Genomic DNA, 22,518 nt, shown 5'->3' on the forward strand with positions numbered 1-22,518 from the left:
CACATAAAATAACGTAAATTTCTATAAAAATATATGTACAAAAATGAACATTAAATAAATTTGCATAAAAATATATATACAAAACACACATGAGATAATGTAAATGAGTATAAAAATATGTATACAAAATACCTATGAAATAATCTAAATTCGTATCGAGTTAAATTAAGATATACCAATAAAATAATGTAATTTTGGATGAAAATATATATACAAAATTCACATTAAATAACCTAAATACAAATACAAATATACACATAAAATAATTTAAAATTGAATGAAATAAATATACAAAATAAACATAAAATAAGGTAAATTTGTAATGAAATATATGAAAAAATACACATAAAATAATATAAATTTGTATGAAAATATATATACAAATACACATTAAATAACATGAATTTGTATAAAATTTGTATCAAAATATATATATATACACAATAAAGTAACGTAATTTTTTATGAAAATGTATATACAAAATACACATAAAATAATTTAAATACGTAGAAAAATATATATACAAAAAACACATAAAATAATGTAAATATGTATGAAAATATATAAACAAATACACATAAAATAATGTAAATTTGGATAAAATATATATACAAAATGAACATTAAATAATGTAAATATGTATAAAAAATATATACAAAAAACACATAGAATAATGTTAAATCGTATCAAAATAAATAAAGAGAATATCAATAAAATAATGTAAATTTGTATGAAAATAAAGATGCAAAATATCCATATAATAACGCATATTTGCATAAAAATATATATACAAAAATACATATAAAATAATTAAATTTGTATTAAAATAAATATACAAAATGCACGTACAATAAAGTAAATTTGTATTGAAATAGATATGCAAAATACACATTAATAATGTAAATTTGTATCAAAATATATATACGAATACTCATAAAATAGAGTAAATTTCTATGAAAATATACATACAAAATAGATATACAAAATACACATATAACTAGTTAAATTTGTATTTAAATACATGTACAAAAAACACATAAAATAATGTAGTTTTGTATGAAATGAAAACAAATACATTTTATATAAAATATATATACAAAATACACATAGAATAATGTAAAATCATATCAAAATAAATACACAGAATATCAATAAAATAATGTAAATTTGTATGAAAATAAAGATGCAAAATACCCATAAAATAAAGCATATTTTTATAAAAATACATATACAAAAAAACACATAGATTAATCAAATTTGTATTAAAATTAATATACAAAATGCACATACAATAAGGTAAATTTGTATTGAAAAAATATGCAAAATACACAAAAAAATATAGATTTGTTTCAAAATATATATACGAATACACATAAAATAACGCAGATTTCTATAGAAATATATATACAAAATACCTTATTGTGTGTGCATTTCGTATATTTATTTTAATACAAATTCAAATATTTTATGCGTGTTTTGGTATATATATTTTTATAAAAAATGCGTTATTTTATGGGTATTTTGCATCTTTATTCTCATGAAAATTTATATTATTTGATACGATTTTACATTATTCTATTTGTGTTTTGTATATATTTTTTTTATACATTTTTACATTATTTAATGTGTATTTTGTATATACATTTCATACAATTTTACGTTATTTTAAGTGTATTTGTTTATATATTTTCTTTCAAACTTACATTATTTTATGTGTATTTTGTATATGTATTTCAATACAAATTTGCCTAATTTTATGTGTATTTTGCATATCTATTTTCAAACAAATTTAAATAATTTTTGTGTGTTTTTGTATATATTTTTATACAAATTTTAGTTATTTTATTTGTATTTCTATTTATATTTTCCTACAAATATACATTCTTTTATTGGAATTTTATTTATTTATTCTGATACGAATTTACTTTATTTTATGTGTATTTTGTATATATATTTTTCTACGTATTTACATTATTTTATGTGTGTTTTGTATATATATTTTCATAAAAATTTACTTTATTTTATTGTGTGTATTCGTATATAATTTGATACAAATTTTATACAAATTCATGTTTTTTTATGTGTATTTGTATATATATTTTCATACAAATCTACATTATTTTATGTGCATTTTTACATATATTTCATTACAAATTTACCTTATTTTATGTTTATTTTGAAAATTTATTTCCTTCAATTTTAAATTATGTGTATATATGTATTTGTATTTAGGTTATTTTATATGTATTTTCTATATATATTTTCATCAAAAATTACATTATTTTATTGGTATTTTGTTAGTTTAATTCGATACGAATTTAGATTATTTCATAGGTATTTTGTATACATATTTTTATACGCATTTACATTATTTAATGTGTGTTTTGTATATTTATTTTTATGCAAATTTACTTTATTTTATGTGTATTTGTATAAATATAAATATACAAAATGCACATAAAATAAGGTAAATTTATATAAAACAATATACAAAGATACACAAAAGTAATTAAATTTGTATGAAAATAGATATACAAAATACACACAAAATAAGCTTAATTTGAATTGAAATATATGTACAAAATACATAAAATAAAGTAAATTTGTATCAAAATATTTTTACAAATACACATATAATTACGTAAATTTTATATAAAAATATATAAACAAAATACACATTAAATAATGTAATTACGTATAAAAAAATATATACAAAATACACATATAATCATGTAATTCGTATCAAAATAAATAAACAAAATACCAATAAAATAATGTAAATTTTTATGAGAAAACATATACAAAATACACATAAAATAAATAAATTTCTATAAAAATATATATAAAAAATGCACATAAAATAAATTTGCATTAAAAAATATATACAAAACACACATTACATAATGTAAATGAGTATAAACATATGTATACAAAATACCTATGAAAAAATCTAAATTCGTATCGAGTTAAATAAAGAAAATACCAATAAAATAATGTAATTTTGGATGAAAATATATATAGAAAATACACATAAAATTACGTAAATACAAATACAAATATACACATAAAATAATTTAAAATTGAATGAAATAAATATACAAAATAATCATAAAATAAGGTAAATTTGTAATGAAAAATATGTAAAAATACACGTAAAATAATATAAATTTGTATGAAAATATATATACAAATACACATAAAATAGCATGAATTTGTATAAAAAATTTTTCAAAATAAATAGGAATACACACAATAAAATAATGTAAATTTTTATTAAAATATATATAGAAAATACACATAAAATAATGTAAATACGTAGAAAAATATATATACAAAATACACATAAAATAATGTAAACTCGTATCAAAAAAAATAAACAAAATTATAATAAAAGATTGTATATTTGCAGGAAAATATATATACAAAATACAAATAAAATAACTAAAATTTGTATAAAAATAAATACAAAAATTCACACAAATAATTTAAATTTGTTTGAAAATAGATATGCAAAATACACATAAAGTTAGGCAAATTTGTATTGAAATACATATACAAAATACATATAAAATAATGTAAATTTGTATGAAAATATATAAACAAACACACATAAAATAACGTAAATTTGGATAAAATATATATACAAAATATACATTAAATAATGTAAATATGTATAAAAATAGTTATACAAAATACACATAGAATAATGTTAAATCGTATCAAAATAAATAAACAGAATATCAATAAAATAATTTAAATTTGTATGAAAATAAAGATGCAAAATACACATATAATAACGCATATATGCATAAAAATATATATACAAAAATACACATGAAATAATTAAATTTGTATTGAAATAAATATACAAAATGCATATACAATAAAGTAAATTTGTATTGAAATACATATGCAAAATACACATCAATAATGTAAATTTGTATCAAAATATATATACGAATACAAATAAAATAGAGTAAATTTCTATGAAAATATACATACAAAATACATGTAAAATGATGTAAATAGTATAAAAATATATATACCAAATACACCTAAAATAATATAAATTCGTAGCAAAATAAACAAACAAAATTCCGTTAACGAACGTATATTTGTAGGAAAATAAATATACAAAATACACATAAAATAACGAAAATTTGTATAAAAATATATAGAAAAAAAACAAAAATAATTTCAATTTTTATGAAAATTGATTACAAAATACACATATAATTAGTTAAATTTGTACAAATTTGTACATGTACAAAATACACATAAAATAATGAAAATATGTATAAAATGAAAACAAATACACATAAAATAACGTACATTTGTAATAAATATATATACAAAATACACATAGAAAATAATGTAAAATCGTATCAAAATAAATAAACAAAATATCAATAAAATAATGTAAATTTGTATGAAAATAAAGATGCAAAATAGCAATAAAATAAAGCATATTTTTATAAAAATACATATGCATAAATACACATTCAATAATTAAATTTGTAGTGAAATTAATATACAAAATACACATACAATAAGGTAAATTTTTATTAAAAAAAATATGCAAAATACACATAAAACAATGTAAATTTGTTTCAAAATATATATACGAATACACATAAAATTACGCAGATTTCTATAGAAATATATATACAAAATACACTTGAGATGCTGTAAATACGTATAAAAATATATTTACAAAATAGACATTAAATAATGTAAATTCGTGTCAAAATAAATAAAAAAAATATCAATGAAAGAATTTGTATTGAAATACATTTACAAAATACACATGAAATAATGTAAATTTGAATGAAAATATATAAACAAATACACTTAAAATAACGTAAATTTGTATAAAATATATATACAAAATACACATTAAGTAATGTAAATATGTATAAAAAAAATATATACAAAGCCTAAATAGAATAATGTAAAATCGTAACAAAATAAATACACAGAATATTAATAAAATAATGTAAATTTGTATGAAAATAAAGGAGCAAAATATCCATAAAATAACGCTTTTTTTTTAATATATATACCAAAAGACATATAAAAAAATAAAATTTGTATTAAAATAAATATACAAAATGCACATACAATAAGGTAAATTTATATTGATATGCAAAATACATAGAAAACAATGTAAAATTTGTTTCAAAATATATATACGAATACACATAAAATAACGTAGATTTCTATAAAAATATATATACAAAATACACATAAAATGAGGTAAATACGTATAAAAAAATGTACACAAAATTCACATAAAATAATGTAAATTCGTATCAAAATAAATAAACAAAATACCAATAAAAAATGTGTATTTGTATAAAAATAAATATACAAAATACACATAAAATATCGTAAATTTATATAAAACTATATACAAAAATACACAAAAGTAGTTAAATTTGTATGAAAATAGATATACAAAATACACATAAAATAAACAAAATTTGAATTGAAAAAAAAAAAATATATATATATATATATATATATATATATATATATATATATATATATATATATATATATATATATATATATATATATATATATATATATATATATATATATATATATATATATATATATATATATATATATATATATATATAAAAATTAAATCAAATAATGTATATTTGTTTCTAAATATTTATATATATACACATATAAAAACTTATATTTGTATATAACACAAAAAAAAAATACACATTAAATAATGTAAATACGTATAAAAAAATATGTAGAAAATACACATATAATCATGTAATTCGTATCAAAATAAATAAACAAAATACCAATAATATAATGTAAATTTGTGTGAGAAAACATATACAAAATACATATAAAATAAAGCTAATTTCTTTAAAAATATATGTACAAAAATGCACATCAAATAAAGTATATTTGCATCAAAATATATATACAAAACACACATTAAATAATGTAAATGCGTATAAAAAAAATGTTTAAAAAATACCTTTGAAATAATCTAAATTCGTATCGAATTAAATTAACAAAATACCAATAAAATAATGTAGTTTTGGATGAAAATGTATATAGAAAATACAAATAAAATAACCTAAATACAAATACAAATATACACATAAAATAATTTAAAATTGCATGAAATGAATATATGAAACAAACATAAAATAAGGTAAATTTGTAATGAAATACATGTAAAAATACACATAAAATAATTAAAATTTGTATGAAAATATGTATTCAAGTACACATAAAATAACATGAATTTGTATAAAATTTGTATCAAAATATATTCGAGCACACAATAAAATAACGTAAATTTTTATGAAAATATATATCCAAAATACACATAAAATAATGTAAATACGTAGAAACATATATATACAAAATACACATAAAGTAATGGAAATTCGTATCAAAATAAATAAACAAAATTGCAATAATAGAATGTATATATGTAGGAAAATATATATACAAAATACAAATAAAATAACTAAAATTTGTATAAAAATTTATACAAAAATACCCAAAAATAATTTAAATTTGTTTGAAAATAGACAGGCAAAATACACATAGAATTAGGCAAATTTGGATTGAAATACATATACAAAACACTCATAAAATAATGTAATTCTGTATGAAAATATATAAACAATGTATTTAAATACATTTACAAAATACACATCAAATAGTGTAAATTTGAATTAAAATATATATACAAATACACTTAAATTAACGTAAATTTGTATAATATATATATATATATATATATATATATATATATATATATATATATATATATATATATATATATATATAGATATATATATATATATATATATATATATATATATATATATATATATATATATATATATATATATATATATATATATATATAAATATATAGTAGAAGACACCTTCCAGACGGGCATAAGCCACTCCCAGTGAGGTATATATGGGAGGTGAGAAGGGAGCTGAAGCCCTCCAAAGACCCTTCCATGTCCTCACTAACCGTTTCCCTATTGTCTCACCAACACCGGAGTAGTTCAGCATGCTCTCTAAAGACAGATCCTCTCTTTATCCACACCACTACATTCACATAACATACACCTTTTCCAAAATTCAAAATTCAAAATGGCTCAATTAAGCAATGCCTCAGGTCCCCCGCCTGGGGGACCTAAATTCCCCAGGAGGACTCCCTTCTGGCTGCCGACCCGAGAGGTGTCTTGATAACTCCTCGAACCTCTTTCTTCTCAATTTCTGCAACATTCGCGGTCTTCGCTCTAATTTTCATTCTGTGGAACATCATCTCTCCTCCTCTAAACCTCACCTTCTCTTCCTTACCGAAACACAGGTTTCTGAGGCTACTGACAGCAATCTCTACTCTGTTCCCTCCTACTATCTCTATCCTAAATTTCAATCCAAAGCTGGATGTTGCGCCTACGTGTGCAACGACATCACTTGCTCTCGTGCCCACGACCTTGACTCTTCTGAATTTTCCACCATCTGGTTAAGACTTCACTGTCATTCTATTACTAAATACATCTGTGCTGTTTATCTCTCACCTAACTCTACCAACTATGTAAAATTCTTTGACTATTTGAATTCTAAAGTGGAGCACATCTTGACCCACTCTCCCTTCGCTGAAATCTCCATCCTAGGAGATTTCAATGTTCACCACCAGCTTTGGCTTTCATCCTCTTTCACTGACCATCCTGGTGAACAAGCCTACAACTTTGCTATCCTCAACGACCTAGAGCAGTTGGTCCAGCACCCTACACGTATTCCTGACCGTCTTGGAGATCGGCCCAACATTCTAGACCTCTTCCTTACCTCAAACCCTTCTGCTTATTCTGTCAAACTGTTCTCTCCGTTGGGCTCCTCCGATCACAATCTTATTTCTGCATCCTGTCCTATCGCTCCTGTACATCCTCTGGACCCACCGAAGAGCGATGCTTCTGGCATTTTGCTTCAGCTCGGTGGGACGACCAGAGGATGTACTTTTCCGAGTTCCCGTGGAATGATTATTGCTTCCAGGATAGAGACCCCTCTGTGTGTGCTCAGCGCATCACAGAGGTGATTGTCTCTGGAATGGAGGCATACATTCCTCGGTCTGTCTCTACTCCTCCCGCTAAACAGCCTTGGTTTAATCACGCTTGGTCTCGTGCTGTCAATGAGAGAGGTAGCTCACAAAAGATACCAGAGCCTTCAAACTAATGCTAATTATGAACTTTACATTTCTGCCCGAAATCGTGCCAAATCTATTCTCCGACTAACCAAAAATTCTTTCATTAATAGAAAATGTCAAAACCTTGCTTTCTCTAACTCTTCCCGTGACTTCTGGCATCTAGCCAAAAACATCTCCTCCACCTTCACTTCTTCATCTTTCCCTCCACTCCTCAGTCCTGACGGCAACACTGCCGTCTCATCTATCTCTAAGGCTGAACTCTTCTCTCAAACTTTTTCTAAAAACTCCACTCTGGACGATTCTGGGCATATTCCTCCTACTCATCCCCCCTCTGACTCCTTTATGCCTGTTATAAAGATTCTTCAAAATGATGTTTTCTATGCCCTCTCTGGCCTCAATCCTCAGAAGGCTTATGGACCTGATGGAGTGCCTCCTATTGTCCTTAAAAACTGTGCCTCCGTGCTGTCACCCTGCCTGGTCAAACTCTTTCGCCTCTGCCTGTCAACATCTACCTTTCCTTCTTGCTGGAAGTATGCCTTCACACAGCCTGTACCTAAGAAGGGTGACCGCTCCAATCCCTCAAACTACCGTCCTATTGCTTTACTTTCTTGTCTATCTAAAGCTTTTGAATCAATCCTTAACCGGAAGATTCAAAAGCACCTTTCCACTTCTGACCTTCTATCTGATCGCCAGTATGGGTTCCGCAAGGGGCGTTCTACTGGTGATCTCCTAACCTTAACTGACTCTTGGTCATCCTCTCTTAGCCGTTTCGGTGAAACTTTTGCTATTGCGCTGGACATATCAAAAGCTTTTAATAGGGTCTGGCACAAATCTTTGCTTTCTAAACTACCCTCCTACGGTTTCTATCCTTCTCTCTGTACCTTTATCTCCAGTTTCCTTTCTGACCGTTCTATTTCTGCCGTGGTAGACGGTCACTGTTCTTCCCCTAAGTCTATTAACCGTGGTGTCCCACAGTGTTCTGTCCTATCTCCCACTCTTTTTCTGTTGTTCATTGATGATCTTCTTTCCAAAACGAACTGTCCTATCCATTCCTACGCCGATGATTCCACTCTGCATTATTCAACTTCTTTTAATAGAAGACCCACCCTTCAGGAACTTAACGACTCAAGGCTGGAGGCTGCAGAACGCTTAGCCTCAGACCTTACTATTATTTCCGAGTGGGGCAAGAAGAACCTGGTGTCCTTCAACGCCTCAAAAACACAGTTTCTCCACCTATCCACTCGACACAATCTTCCAAACAACTATCCCCTATTCTTTGACAACACCCAGCTATCACCTTCCTCAACACTAAACATCCTCGGTCTATCCTTAACTCAAAATCTCAACTGGAAACTTCATATCTCATCTCTTACTAAATCAGCTTCCTCGAGGCTGGGCGTTCTGTACCGTCTCCGCCAGTTCTTCTCCCCTGAACAGTTGCTGTCCATATACAGGGGCCTTGTCCGCCCTCGTATGGAGTATGCATCTCATGTGTGGGGGGCTCCACTCACACAGCTCTTCTGGACAGAGTGGAGGCAAAGGCTCTTCGTCTCATCAGCTCTCCTCCTCATACTGATAGTCTTCTACCTCTTAAATTCCGCCGCAATGTTGCCTCTCTTTCTATCTTCTATCGATATTTCCACGCTGACTGCTCTTCTGAACTTGCTAACTGCATGCCTCCCCCCTTCCCGCGGCCCCGCTGCACTCGACTTTCTACTCATGCTCATCCCTATACTGTCCAAACCCCTTATGCAAGAGTTAACCAGCATCTTCACTCTTTCATCCCTCACGCTGGTAAACTCTGGAACAATCTTCCTTCATCTGTATTTCCTCCTGCCTACGACTTGAACTCTTTCAAGAGAAGGGTATCAGGACACCTCTCCTCCCGAAACTGACTTATCTTTCGGCCACCTCTTTGGATTCTTTTTAGGAGCAGCGAGTAGCTTGCATTTTTTTTATTAATTTTTACTTTTTTGTGCCATTGAGCTGTCTCCATTTCAAAAAAAAAAAAAAAAAAAATATATATATATATATATATATATATATATATATATATATATATATATATATATATATATATATATATATATATATATATATATAATCACATTAAATAATGTAAATGTGTATACAAAAATATATACAAAACACAAATAGAATAATGTAAAATCGTATCAAAATAAAGAAACAGAATATTAATAAAATAATGTAAATTTGTATGAAAATTAAGATGCAAAATGCCCCCAAAATAGCGCATTTTTTTTATAAAAATATATCTACGAAAACACACGTAAAATATTTGAATTTGTATTAAAATAAATATACGAAATGCACACACAATAAGGTAAATTTGTATTGAAATAGATATGCAAAATACATATAAAACAATGTAAATTTGTTTCAAAATATATATACGAATACACATAAAATAACGCATATTTCTATAAAGATATATATACAAATTACACATAAAATGAAGTAAATACGTATAAAAAAATGTGTACAAATTACACATAAAATAATGTAAACTCGTATCGAAATAAATAAACAAAATACTAATAAAAGAATGTGTATTTGTATAAATATAAATATACAAAATACACATAAAATAACGTAAATTGATATTAAAGGAGATACAAAAATACACAAATTTAGTTTATTTTATGTGTATTTTGTATATCTATTTTCATACAAATTTAACTACTTTTGTGTATTTTTGTATATAGTTTTATATAAATTTACGATATTTTATGTGTATTTTGTATATTTATTTTTATACAAATACACATTTTTTTATTGGTATTTTGTTTATTTATTTTGATACGAATCTACATTGTTTTATGTGTATTTTGTATACATTTTTTTATACATATTTACTTCATTTTATGTGTATTTTGTATATATATTTTTATAGAAATCTACGTTATTTTATGTGTATTCGTATATATATTTTGAAACAAATTTCACATTGTTTTATATGTATTTTGCATATCTATTTCAATATATATTTACCTTATTGTATACAAATATACACAAAAATAATTTAAATTTGTTAGAAAAGAAATATACAAAATACACGTAAAATTAGACAAATTTCTATTGAAATACATATACAAAATACACATCAAATAATGTAAATTTGAATGAAAATATATAAACAAACACACTTAAAATAACGTAAATTTGTATAAAATTTATATGCAAGATACACATTAAATAATGCAAATGTGTATAAAAAAATATATACAAAAAACAAATAGAATAATGTAAAATCGTATCAAAATAAATACACAGAATATCAATAAAATAATGTAAATTTGTATGAAAATAAAGATGCAAAATTCCCAAAAAATATCGCATTTTTTATAAAAATATATATCCCAAAATACACATAAAATATTTAAATTTGTATTGAAATAAATATACAAAATGCATATACAGTAAGGTAAATTTGTATTGAAAGAGATATTCAAAAATACATATAAAACAATGTAAATTTGTTTCAAAATATATATACGAATACACATAAAATAACGTAGATTTCTATAAAAATATATACAAAATACACATATAATGAAGTAAATACGTATAAAAAAATGAATACAAAATACACATAAAAATCGTATCAAAATAAATAAACAAAATACCAGTAAAAGAATATGTATTTGTATAAATATAAATATACAAAATACACAAAAAATATCGTAAATTTGTATAAAACTATATACAAAAATAGACAGTAGTAATTAAATTTGTATGAAAATATATATACAAAATACAGCTAAAATAAGCTAAATTTGAATTGAAATGTACATACAAAATACATAAAATAATGTAAATCTGTATCAAATTATTTATACAAATACATATAATAACGTAGATTTGTTTAAAAATATATAAAGAAAATACACATTAAGTAATGTAAATACGTATAAAAAATATGTACAAAATACACATATAATCATGTAATTCGTATCAAAATAAATAAACAAAATAGCAATAAAATAAAGTAAATTTGTATTAGAAAACATATACAAATAACGCAAATTTCCATAAAAATATATGTACAAAAATGCACATAAAATAAAGTAAATTTGCATAAAAATATATATACAAAACACACACTAAATAATGTAAATGCGTACATAAAATAACCTAAATTTGTATAAAACTATATACAAAAATACACACAAATAATTTAAATTTGTTTGAAAAGAAATATACAAAATACACATAAAATTAGGTAAATTTGTATTGAAATACATATAAAAAATACACATCAAATAATGTAAATTTGAATGAAAATATATAAACAAATTCACTTAAAATAACGTAAATTTGTATAAAATATATATGCAAGATACACATTAAATAATGTAAATGTATATAAAAGAATATATACAAAAAACAAATAGAATAATGTAAAATCGTATCAAAATAAATACACAGAATATCAATAAAATAATGTAAATTTGTATGAAAATAAAGATGCAAAATTCCCAAAAATTATCGCATTTTTTATAAAAATATATATATACCAAAATACACATAAAATATTTAAATTTGTATTGAAATAAATATACAAAATGCATATACAGTAAGGTAAATTTGTATTGAAAGAGATATTCAAATATACATATAAAACAATGTAAATTTGTTTCAAAATATATATACGAATACACAAAAAATAAAGTAGATTTCTATAGAAATATGTACACAAAATATATATGAACTTATGTAAATACGTATAAAAATATATATACAAAATACATATCAAATAATGTAAATTCGTGTCAAAATAAATAAACAAAATATCATGAAAAGAATGTGAATTTCTATGAAAATAGATAACAGATTATAAATTTGTATAAAATATATATGCAAGATATGTATATGTATAAAATATGTATAAAAAAGTATATACAAAAAACAAATAGAATAATGTAACATCGTATCAAAATAAATACACCGAATATTAATAAAATAATGTAAATTTGTATGAAAATAAAGATGCAAAATTCCCATAAAATAGCGCATTTCTAATAAAAATATATATACCAAAATACACATAAAATATTTAAATTTGTATTGAAATAAATATACAAAATGCACATACAATAAGGTAAATTTGTATTGAAAGGGATATGCAAAAATACATATAAAACACTGTAAATTTGTTTCAAAATATATATACGAATACAAATAAAAAAACGTAGATTTCTATAAAAATATATATACAAAATACACATAAAACTAAGTAAATACGTATAAAAAAAATATATACAAAATAGACATAAAATAATGTAAATTCGAATTAAAATAAATAAACAAAATACCAATAAAAGAATGTGTATTTGGATAAATATAAATATACAAAATACACATACAAAATAAACATAAAATAAGGTAGATTTGTAATAAAATATATGTACAAAATACACATAAAATAGTGTAAACTTATATGAAAATATATATACAAATACACATAAAATACCATGAATTTGTATAAAAATATATATTCAAAATAAATATTAAATAATGTAAAAGCGTATAAAAATATAAATACAAAGTACATATAAAATAATGTAAATTCGTATCAATATAAATCTACAAAACACCAATAAAATAATATATATTTGAATGAAAATAAATTTACAAAATACACATAACATAACTAAAATTTGTATTAAAATATATACAAAAATACATAGAAATAATTTGAGTTTGTATGAAAATAGATATACAAAATACACATAAAACTAGGTAAATTTCATTTGAAATGTATTTACAAAATACCCATAAAATATTGTAAATTTGTGTCAAAATATATAAACAAATACACATAAAATAACGTAAATTTGTATGAAAAATATATACAAAATACACATAGAATAATGTCAATTCGTATAAAAATGAATGAGCAGAATATCAATAAAATAATGTAAATTTGTATGAAAATAAAGATGCAAAATACCCCCCCAAAAAAGCACATGTTTATAAAAATACAGATACAAAAATACACATCGAATAATTAAATTTGTATTAAAATTAATATAAAAAATGCGTATATAATAAGGTAAATTTGTATTGAAAAAATATGCAACATACACGTTTACTCATACAAATTTATATTATTTTATTGGTATTTTGTTTATTTATTTTGATACGAATTATGATTATATATGTATTTTTATACATTATTTAATAAGTATTTTGTTTATATATTTTCATACAAATTTACGTTATTATATGTGTATTTGTATAAATATTTTGATACAAATTTACTTTATTTCATGTATTTTGTATATATATTTCAATTCAAATTTAGCTTATTTCGTGTGTATTTTGTATATATTTTCATACAAATTTAATTACTTCTGTGTATTTTTGTATAGTTTTATATAAATTTACGTTATTTTATGTGTATTTTGTATATTTATATTTATACAATTACACATTCTTTTATTGGTATTTTGTTTATTTATTTTGATACAATTTACATTATTTATGTGTATTTGTATACATTTTTTTATACGTATTTACTTATTTTATGTGTTTTTGTATATATATTTTATAGAAATCTACGTTATTTTATGTATTCGTATATATATTTTGAAACAAATTTACATTGTTTTATATGTATTTTGCATATCTATTTCAATACAAATTTACCTTATTGTATGTGTTTTTATATATATTTTAATATAAATTTATTTTTTTGATGAGTATTTGGGTATATATATTTTTATAAATAAAAAAAAAATGCGTTATTTTATGGGTATTTTGCTTCTTTATTTTCATACAAATTTACATTATTTTATCAATATTCTGTGTATTTATTTTGATACGATTTTACATTATTAATGTTTATCTTGCATATATATTTTATACAAATTTACGTTATTTTAAGTGGATTTGTTTATATATTTTCATTCAAATTTACATTATTTGATGTGTATTTTGTATATGTATTTTCATACAAATACACATTCTTTATTGATATTTTTTATTTATTTTGACGCGAATTTACATTATTTAATGTGTGTTTTGCATATATATTTTATATATTTTACATATTTTATTTAATGTGTATTTTGTATATATTTATATATATTATATATATATATATATATATATATATATATATATATATATATATATATATATATATATATATATATATATATATATATATATATATATATATATATATATATACATTCTTTTATTGGTATTTTGTTTATTTATTTTGATACTAATTTACATTATTTTATGTGTATTTTGTATACATTTTTATACGTATTTACTTAATTTTATGTATTTTGTATTTGTATTTATAGAAATCTACCTTATTTCATGTGTGTATATATATTTTGAAACAAATTTACATTGTTTATGTGTATTTTATATATGTATTTCAATACAAATTTACCTAATTTTATGTATTTTGTATATTTATTTTCATACAAATTTAAATTATTTTTGTGTATTTTTGTATATAGTTTTATACAAATTTATGTTATCTTATGTGAATTTTGTATATTTATTTTCATACAAATACACATTCTTTTATTGATATTTTGTTTATTTATTTTGACGCGAATTTACATTATTTAATGTGTATTTTGTATATATATATTTTTATACGTATTTACATCCTTTCATGTGTATTTTGTATATTTTAAAAAAATGCGTTATTTTATGGGTATTTTGCATCTTTATTTTCATACAAATTTACATTATTTTATTTACATTCTTTGTATTTATTTTGATACGATTTTACATTATTCTATTTGTGTTTTGTATATATATTTTTGATACATATAAACATTATTTAATGAGTATTTTGTATATATATTTTATACAAATTTACGTTAATTTAAGTGTATTTGTTTATATATTTTAATTCAAATTTACATTATTTTATGTGTATTTTGTATATGTATTTCTATACAAATATACCTAATTTTATGTGTATTTTGTATATTTATTTTCATACAAATTCAATTTATTTTTGTGTGTGTTTTTAGATATAGTTTTATACAAATTTACGTTATTTTATATGTATTTTGTATATGTTTTTTCATACAAATACACATTCTTTTATTGATATTTTAATTATTTATTTTGACACGAATTTACATTATTTAATGTGTGTTTTGTATATATAATTTTAATACGTATTTACATCATTTCATGTGTATTTTGTATATACATTTCTATAGAAATCTACGCTATTTTATGTGTATTCGTATATATATTTTGAAACAAATCTACATTATTTTATGTATTTTGTAAATATATTTCATTACAAATTTGCCTTATTTTATGTTTATTTTTATATCTATTTTCATTCAAATTCAAATCATTTTATGTGTATATATCTATTTGTATTTACGTTATTTTATGTGTATTTCATTCAAAATTACATTATTTTATCGGTAGTTTGATCATTTATTTCGATACGAATTTAGATTATTTCATGTGTATTTTCTATACATATACATATAAATTTCTATGAAAATAAATATTCAAAATACATATAAAATTATGTAAATAAGTATAAAAATATACATATATCAAATACACCTAAAAAAATGAAAATTCGTATCAAAATAAATAAACAAAATTCCGATAAAAGAACGTATATTTGTAGGAAAATAAATATACAAATACACATAAAATTACGAAAATTTGAATAAAAATATATACAAAAAAACAAAAAAATAAATTTCAGTTTGTATGAAAATAGATATACAAAAAACACATATAATTAGTTAAGTTTGTATTTAAATACATGTACAAAATACACATAAAATAATGTAAATTTGTATGAAATGAAAACAAATTCACATAAAATAACGTACATTTGTATAAGATAGATATACAAAATATACATAGAATAATGTTAAATCGTATCAAAATAAATACACAGAATATCAATAAAATAATGAAATTTTGTATGAAAATAAAGATGCAAAATACCCATAAAATAAAGCATATTTTTTTAAAAATACATATACAAGAATACACATAGAATAATTAAATTTGTATTAAAATTAATATACAAAATGCACGTACAATAAGGTAAAATTGTATTGAAAAAATATACAAAATTCACATAAAACAATGTATATTTGTTTCAAAATATATATACGAATACACATAAAATAACGTATATTTCTATAGAAATATATATACAAAATACACATGAAATGACGTAAATACGTATAAAAATATATATACACAATTCACATTAAATAATGTAAAATCGCATCAAAATAAATAAGCAAAATATCAATAAAAGAATGTGTATTTGTATTAAAATAGATATTCAAAATACACATAAAATATTTAAATTTGTATTACAATAAATATACAAAATGCACATACAATAAGGTAAATTTGTATTGAAATAGATATGCAAAATACACATAAAACAATGTAAATTTGTTTCAAAATATATATACGATTACACATAAAATAACGTAGATTTCTATAAAAATATATATACAAAATACACATGAAATAAGGTAAATACGTATAAGAAAATGTATACAAAATACACATAAAATAATGTAAATTCGTATCAAAATAAATAAACTAAATGCCAATAAAAGAATTTTTACTTGTATAAATATAAATATACAAAATACACATGAATTAACGTAAAATTGTATAAAATTGTATAAAATAAACAAAAATAATTAAATTTGTATGAAAATAGATATACAAAAGACACATAATATAAGCTAAATTTGAATTGAAATAAATATAGAAAATACATAAAATAATGTAAATTTGTATCAAAATATATATTCAAATACACATATAATAACGTAAATTTGTATAGAAATATATAAACAAAATATACATTAAATAATGTAAATACGTATGAAAGATATGTACGTAATGTAAAAATTTATAAAATTAAAGATGCAAAATACCCATAAAATAACTCATATTTAAAAAATATATATACAAAAATACACATAAAATAATTGAATTTGTATTAATATAAATATACAAAATACACATACAATAAGGTAGATTTTTATTGAAATAGATATGCAAAAAACACATAAAATAATGAAATTTTTTATCAAAATATATACGAATACACACAATAAAATTACGTAAATTTTTATAAAAATATATATACAAAATACACATAAAATAATTTAAATACATAGAAAAATATATATACAAAATACACATAAAATAATGTAAATTCGTATCAAAATAAATAAACAAAATTTCCTCTAAAAGAATGTATATTTGTAGGAAAATATAAATACAAAATACAAATAAAACAACAAAAATTTGTATAAAAATATATACAAAAATACACAAAAATAATTTAAATTTGTTTGAAAATAGATATGCAAAATTCACATGAAATTAGGCAAATTTTTATTGAAATACATATACAAAATACACATAAAATAATGTAAATTTGTATGAAAATATATAAACAAATACACATAAGATAACGTAAATTTCCATAAAATATATGTACAAAATATACATTAAATAATGTAAATATGTCTAAAAATATATATACAAAATACACAGAATAACGTAAAATCGTATCAAAATAAATAAACAGACTATCAATAAAATAATGTAAATTTGTATGAAAATAAAGATGCAAAATACCCATATAATAACGCATATTTGTTTAAAAATATATATACAAAAATACACATAAAATAATTAAATTTGTATCAAAATAAATATACAAAAGGCACATACAATAAAGAAAATTTGTATTGAAATAGATATGCGAAATACACATAAATAATGTAAATTTGTATCAAAATATATATACGAATACACATAAAATAGAGTAAATTTCTATGAAAATATATATTCAAAATACATATAAAATTATGTAAATAAGTATAAAAATATAAATATATCAAATACACCTAAAATAATGAAAATTCTTATCAAAATAAATAAACAAAATTCCGATAAAAGAACGTATATTTGTAGGAAAATAAATATACAAAATACACATAAAATTACGAAAATTTGAATAAAAATATATACTAAAATACACAAAATTAATTTCGATTTGTATGAAAATAGATATACATAATACACATATAATTAGTTAAATTTGCATTTAAATACATGTACAAAATACACATAAAATAATGTAAATTTGTATGAAATGAAAACAAATTCACATAAAATAATGTTCATTTGTATGAAATATATATACAAAATATACATAGAATAATATAAAATCGCATCAAAATAAAGACACAGAATATCAATAAAATAATGTAAATTTGTATGAAAATAAAGATGCAAAATACTCAGAAAATAAAGCATTTTTTTATGAAAATACATATACAAAAATACACATAGAATAATTAAATTTGTATTATTTTATATGTACTTTGTATATATATTTTTATACGCATTTACATTATTTAACATTTATTTTGAATATATAATTTTATACAAATTCATGGTATTTGATGTGTATTTGTATATATATTTTCATATAAAATTACATTATTTTATGTGTATTTTGTACATATATTTCATTACAAATTTACCTTATTTTATGTTTATTTTGTATGTGTATTTTGTACATTTATATCTATAAAAATACACATTCTTTTATTGGTTTTTGTTTATTAATTTTGACTCGAATTTACATTATTTTATGTGTATTTTGTTTACATTTTTTTTATACGTATTTACTTAATTTTATTTGTATTTTCTATATATATTTTTATAGAAATCTACGTTATTTTATGAGTATTCGTATATATATTTTGAAACAAATTTACATTGTTTTATATGAATTTTTGCATATTTCTCAATAGAAGTTTACCTTATTGTATGTGCATTTTGAATATTTATTTCAATACAAATTTAAATATTTTATGTGTATTTTGGTATATATATTTTTATAAGAAATGCGCTATTTGATGGGAATTTTGCATCTTTATTTTCATACAAATTTACATTATTTTATTAATATTCGGTGTATTTATTTTGATATGATTTTACATTATTCTATTTGTTTTTTGTATATATTTTTTTTATACATATTTACATTATTTAATGTGTATCTTGCATATATATTTCATACAAATTTATTATCTATTATTTATTTTCATACAAATACACATTCTTTTCATGATATTTTGTTTATTTATTTTGACACGAATTTACATTACTTAATATGTATTTTGTATATATATTTTTATATGTATTTACATAATTTCATGTGTATTTTGTATATATATTTCTATAGAAATCTACGTTATTTTATGAGTATTCGTATATATATTTTGAAACAAATTTACATTGTTTTATATGTATTTTTGAATATCTCTTTCAATACAAATTTACCTTACTGTATATGCTTTTTGTATATTTATTTCAATACAAATTTAAATATTTTATGTGTATTTTGGTATATATATTTTTAGAAAAAATGCGCTATTTTATGGGAATTTTGCATCTTTCTTTTCATACAAATTTACATTATTTTGTTGATATTCTCTGTATTTATTTTGATACGATTTTACATTATTCTATTTCTTTTTTGTATATATATTTTTTATACACATTTACATTATTTAATGTGTATCTTGCATATATATTTTATACAAATTTACGTTATTTAAGTGTATTTGTTTATATATTTTCATTCAAATTTACATTATTTTATGTGTATTTTGTATATGTAATTCAATACAAATTTACCAAATTTTATGTGTATTTTGTATATTTCTTTTCATAAAAATTTTAATTATTTTTGTGTATTTTTGTATATAGTTTTATACAAATTTATGTTATTTTATGTACGCATTTACATTATTTAATGTGTGTTTTGTATATATATTTTTATGCAAATTTACTTGATTTTATGTGCATTTTTGTAAGTTTGTATTGAAATAGATATGCAAAATACATATAAAACAATGTAAATTTCTTTCAAAATATATATACGAATACTCATAAAATAACGTAGATTTCTATAAAAATATATACAAAATACACATAAAATGAAATAAACACGTATAAAAAAATGAATACAAAATACACATAAAACAATGTAAAATCGTATCAAAATAAATAAACAAAATACCAATAAAAGAATGTGTATTTGTATAAATATAAATATACAAAATACACATAAAATATCGTAAATTTGTATAAAACTATATACAAAAATACACAGAAGTAATTAAATTTGTAGGAAAATAGATATATAAAATACAGCTAAAATAAACTAAATTTGAATTGAAATATATATACAAAATACATAAAATAATGTAAATTTATATCAAAATATTTATACAAATACATATAATGACGTAGATTTCTTTAAAAATATATAAACAAAATACACATTAAGTAATGTAAATACGTATAAAAAATATGTACAAAATACACATATAATCATGTAATTCGTATCAAAATAAATAAGCAAAATAACAATAAAATAATGTAAATTTGTATGAGAAAACATATACAAATAACGCAAATTTCTATAAAATATATGTACAAAAATGCACATAAGATAAAGTAAATTTGCATAAAACTATATATACAAAACACACATTAAATAATGTAAATGAGTACATAAAATAACCTAAATTTGTATAAAACTATATACAAAAATACACAAAAATAATTTAAATTTGTATGAAAAGAAATATACAAAATACACGTAAAATTAGGTAAATTTGTATTGAAATACATATACAAAATACACATCAAATAATGTAAATTTGAATGAATATATATAAGCAAACACACTTAAAATAACGTAAATTTGTATAAAATATATATGCAAGATAAACATTAAATAATGTAAATGTGTATAAAAAAAATATATACAAAAAACAAATAGAATAATGTAAAATCGTATAAAAAAAAATACACAGAATATCAATAAAATAATGTAAATTTGTATGAAAATAAAGATGCAAAATTCCCAAAAAATATCGCATTTTTTATAAAAAATATATACCAAAATACACATAAAATATTTAAATTTGAATTGAAATAAATATACAAAATGCATATACAGTAAGGTGTATTGAAAAAAATATTCAAAAATACATATAAAACAATGAAAATTTGTTTCAAAATATATATACGAATACACATAAAATAATGTAAACTCGTATCGAAATAAATAAACAAAATACTAATAAAAGAATGTGTATTTGTATAAATATAAATATACAAAATACACATAAAATAACGTAAATTGATATAAAAGTATATACAAAAATACACAAAAGAATTAAATTTGTATGAAAAAAGAT

The sequence above is a fragment of the Eriocheir sinensis genome, unplaced genomic scaffold, assembly GCF_024679095.1.
Source record: "Eriocheir sinensis breed Jianghai 21 unplaced genomic scaffold, ASM2467909v1 Scaffold294, whole genome shotgun sequence".
In the NCBI taxonomy this organism is placed as follows: Eukaryota; Metazoa; Arthropoda; class Malacostraca; order Decapoda; family Varunidae; genus Eriocheir; species Eriocheir sinensis.